The 4,982-nt window shown below is 40.1% G+C and overlaps 1 non-coding gene across 1 annotated transcript; it reads left to right on the top strand.

Annotated features, from left to right (window-relative positions):
* The first annotated feature begins 485 nt into the window (after window positions 1-485).
* Window positions 486-592, top strand: LOC131615294 (small nucleolar RNA R71). The gene has a single exon (XR_009287717.1). It is a non-coding gene; the product is annotated as a small nucleolar RNA R71 (small nucleolar RNA).
* Window positions 593-4,982: the final 4,390 nt, after the last annotated feature.

The following is a 4,982-nucleotide window of genomic DNA, read 5'->3' on the forward strand; positions in this document are numbered from 1 at the left end:
GTGCGTACAACGCATTGTTGTTTTTATAGGAAAAGTTCGGATGGTTCTTCCATCCAGGGTTGTACGTGTTAGAGTAGGGGTTTCCTTGAGCATAATTTACTTGATCAGACGGGGTTCCAGTCAAGAGTTGACATTCGGCAACTGCATGTCCAGTCAATCCACAGATCTCGCAGTTAGGTATTACAGCAGCAGCGGTGGCTGATGGAGTGACGGTTAAGTTCTCGATCTTTTGAGTTAAAGCGTCTACTTTCGCGTTAACGCGGTCTATACCACTTATTTCGTACATTCCTCCTTTGGTTTGTGCTTTCTCTAGAGCAGCTCGTTCTCCACCCCATTGGTAATGGTTTTGTGCCATGTTCTCTATGAGGTTATATGCTTCATCATGTTGCTTGTCCATTACTGCTCCGCCAGCAGCGGCATCTATAGTCATTTTAGTGTTATATAAGAGACCACCATAGAAAGTATGGATGATCAGCCATGGTTCGAGTCCATGATGAGGGCATAATCTAAGCATGTCCTTATAACGTTCCCAAGCTTCGAAGAGTGATTCGTTATCTTTTTGGGTAAATCCGTTGATTTGACCTCTGAGCATAGCAGTTTTGCTAGGCGGAAAATATCTCGCTAAGAATACTCTCTTCAATTCGTCCCATGTGGTTATGGAGTTCGAAGGCAGGGATTGAAGCCACGCTCTAGCTCTATCTCTCAAGGAGAAAGGAAAGAGACGTAATCGAATAGCTTCGGAACTAACGTTGTTAGCTTTGACAGTGTCGGCATATTGCACGAACACGGATAAATGGAGGTTAGGGTCGTCTACAGGGCTTCCAGAGAATTGATTCTGTTGAACAGCTTGGACCAGTGAAGGTTTCAGTTCGAAATTGTTCGCCTCAATCGCAGGTGGTGCGATGCTTGAGTGTGGTTCAGCGCGCGAAGGAGCGACATATTCTCTAAGAGGACGAAGAGCAGCCATCTCTAACTTTGGGGTGAATTGATTCGTTGGATCAGTAAAAATCAATTCCTGATTAATCGGAATTGGATCTACTTCGGGAAGATTGCGAGCTCGACGTTTGACGTTAATGAAACGTTCGATCTCGTTAATTCGTTGTATTAAATCTCCTCCTTGTGAACGAGTATTTGGCATACAATCATTCAAAAAGAAAGGGAAGAATTGTCCTAGTCTCTACGGTGTAACGGCGAGTTACGATATCGACTTGAATAGTCCCCGGCAACGGCGCCAAAAACTTGATCGCGACTTTACGTGTCTATAAATCTGATAACTGCAAGTGCACAGTCGTGTCGTGTAGTTTTAAAAGATATCGAATCCACAGGGACTATGAATCGATCTACCGTTATCTAAGGTTACTATGTAAAGCTAGGAGTACTAAAATTTCGATTTTTCCTAAGGGAAAGTGATTGTGAGAAAATAAAGAATAATAATAAAAGACAGGTATCAGTATGTATTTCGTTTAACTACAGGTAATCCGAAGGTCCATTGGCTTTTGCATAATCAAATTAAAAATCTTTACTAATTCAATTGATTAAAAATCCTCGTCTCAAACTTTCGCTCTGTTGAGTCAGACTACTATCCTAATCCTAATGTACGCTTTCGCCATCCCATTAGATTTTAGAAGAGCTTTTTGGAAACAATGTAATTAATAAAATGCCTATTTTATGAGGTTGTTATCTATTTAAATCTCCTAATCTCAAACTTTCGCTCTGTTGACTCGGAGCAAGCTAATATCCCTAACGTACGCTTTCGCCATCCCGCTCGAGTGTAAAAACAATTTTTGAAAATAAATAAGTCCCAATTAGTTTTAATACGCTTTCGCCATCCTTAAAACTAATGTCCTATGTCCACTATCCAGTTAAAGATCTCAAACTTTCGCTCTATTGATTTTAACCTTTGACCGTCTTAACCCCTCAAACTTTCGCTCTATCGGTTTTAAGACTTACTAATTAAATTAGACATACAAACCAAAAACAAGTGATATTTAATAAAATATAATTAAGCCAATTTATTTCGGATCCCTACGGTTAACTTACTTTACATACCGACACCTTTAGTAATTTAGCCAGACATATTAATACGATTAAACATGCATAAATCAATTCGGTTCATCATAATAAGCATATTAAATGGCATATAATATATCATGCAATAATAATATAAATAAAGGCGGTAAATAAAAAACCTGATTTAAATAAATGGCAAATAAATCTTCAAGTATCGAACCTCCACCACAGCTTGGCTGGATCGTTCTTCGGAATTTAAATGGCAGAAAATAAAAACAAGGAATTAAAACGATAAATCTAACGTAAGGCTAGATCTACGAAAAGTTCACAACAATTTCCAGTGTAGAAATCGTTGTGAGAAAATAGACGGTTGAATGAAAGCAGAATAATGAAAGGCAGTTCGCGGTACAATTTCGGCAGCACTTCGTTGGCAGGAAATCGGACAGATTGAAGTGAGATAGCAGGTCCTATTTATAGGAGGGGATTTGCAGTTGCTTTGCGTGAAAAGAGGAGATTCTGCAGACTTGGACGTGGAGACGTGCGTCTCCTGTTCTTCAGGAAGACTTGAGACGTGCGTCTCAAGTGGAGAGAATTTAGGGAGGTGGAGACGTGCGTCTCCCTTTTGCTGAGGTGGCAGAGACGTGCGTCTCTGCTTACTTGTGTGGCTTGGGCTGCTTTGCTTCGTGGGCTGGATTGCCTCATTGGGTCTTTGGATCTCTTTCAGCACACTTGGCCCTTAATTGCACTCCCTTTTTACTTCAGCACCCAATTTAAGTCTTTTAGGCATAGAAAAGGGTCGTTTTGGCTCCATTTCTTCTCTTTTTCATAATTCGGCATAATAAGAGTGTAAAACCTGAAACAAAGCAAAAACTCGCGTAATATCATAATAAATTAACATAATAAACGGAAAATGCTATAAATATCTATGGATTTTAAGCTAAATATACGATATAAAATCGTGTTATCATTGATGGGGTGAAAACTCTAATCCACCAAAATGGATGATTGATTTTGATGGTAACTTAATCGAAACTTTAGTCCAATGTTTGAGTGTTTACAAGTTAATATCTTAATTTCCTTGAAACTCAAATAATAATAAAAAACAAATCATCTGCATTTCATGCATCATTCCGCATTATGCTCTTGCTTCCGAGAGTATTCCCGAGGTCTTATTCAGTGTTCTTCATATTGAAGTGAAAGAATCAAGCTGTCTCACCGGTATAACACTCGAGCTAACTGCAAGAAGAAGATGGAAGGTCTTGAACAAGAGAATCGTGAGCTACGTGAAGAGGTTGTTACTTTGAGATCTGGTGTGGAGCGTCTCACTGCTCTAGTTGAGACATTGACGACTACTCAGAATCAAAATCAGAATCAGGTTCCTCCTCCCAATGCCCAAGCTCAGGGTCAGACCACTGTGATTTCTGAAATTGCTGCTACAACCATTCCTGTTGTTCCTGTTGGTGCTACTCAGCAACGTATGCCTAATGGATATCCCTGGGGCATGCCTGAAGGTTATTTGTCTGTTATTGAGATGACTCGTCCGTTGACTCTTGTTATGGTCAACACATCTCCTATTGTTCATACTGGTCCTTTTGTCCCAGAGCCCATTTATGATGCTGCTCCAAGTGAAGTTCATGACAGAATGGATGGTTTCCAAGATCAGTTTGAAGAATTTCATAAAGAAATGAAAGCCTTGCGTGGGAAAGAACTGTTTGGAAAGAATGTGCATGATCTTTGCCTTGTTCCCAATGTGAAAGTACCTGCTAAGTTCAAGTTGCCTGAATTTGAGAAGTATAAGGGAAATTCCTGTCCTCAGGCACATCTGGTGATGTATGTGAGAATGATGTCCACTCACACTGATGATCAACGTCTGTTGATTCACTATTTCCAAGACAGTTTGACTGGAGCTGCTTCTAAGTGGTATATGGGCCTTGATAGCACCCATATTCGCACTTTCAATGACTTAGCTGAGGCGTTTGTGAAGCAATACAAGTATAATGTGGACATGGCTCCTGATCGAGATCAATTGCGAGCTATGATGCAGAAAGAGAAAGAATCCTTCAAGGAATATGCTCAGAGATGGCGTGAGGTTACCGCACAAGTAATTCCTCCGATGGAAGAAAAAGAGATGACTAAGATTTTCCTGAAGACTCTTGGTCCATTTTATCATGAGAAAATGATTGCGAGTGCTCCTGTAAACTTCACCGAAATGGTGGGAATGGGTGTCAGACTCGAAGAAGCTGTAAGAGAAGGACGTTTGGTTCACACTGACAGTGTATCTAGCATTGTGAATAAGTATGGTTTATCTTTTCAGAAGAAGAATGAATCCGATGCTAATGCTGTTTCTCACCGAAGGAATAGTCGATCAAAGGGAAAAGCTAGTCATCAACCTGAGCAAGTGGCATCAGTGACTCCCATTGTGAATTCAGCTCATGTGGCTCAGGCTAGTCAACAGCCAGTAAGACGAAAGCCCAATTTTGATCCTATCCCCATGACATATACAGAATTGTATCCCTCTCTAATTCATAAGAAGTTGGTTCAACCAAGATCACCACCTCCAATTCCAGAGAAGATTCCATGGTGGTACAATGCTGATGTTACTTGCGCTTTTCATCAGGATGCTCCCGGACACAGTTTAGAAGATTGTTGGGCTCTAAAGGTTGAAGTTCAAAGATTGACCCGTGCTGGTATTTTGTCTTTCCGAGACATTGGCCCTAATGTTCAAAACAATCCCTTGCCAAAGCATGAATGAATCACAATTGATGGTAGCTTGAAGTTTGAAAGATGTTTCCTTCAGCACAAACCCAGATGGAGAAAGCCTTCTCAGTTTTTAGTATTCTTATTGATTTCCATTTGTAATATTTCTTGTTTTTCAATGCATTGTTTGCATGTAGAAACTTGTTTATTTTTTAATGTTAATGCTAATGCAATGATAATGTTTGTCTTGAAGTAATTCATCCGTTTCACTCATG

Source organism: Vicia villosa, linkage group LG6 (genome assembly GCF_029867415.1).
Source record: "Vicia villosa cultivar HV-30 ecotype Madison, WI linkage group LG6, Vvil1.0, whole genome shotgun sequence".
NCBI classification, from domain to species: domain Eukaryota; kingdom Viridiplantae; phylum Streptophyta; class Magnoliopsida; order Fabales; family Fabaceae; genus Vicia; species Vicia villosa.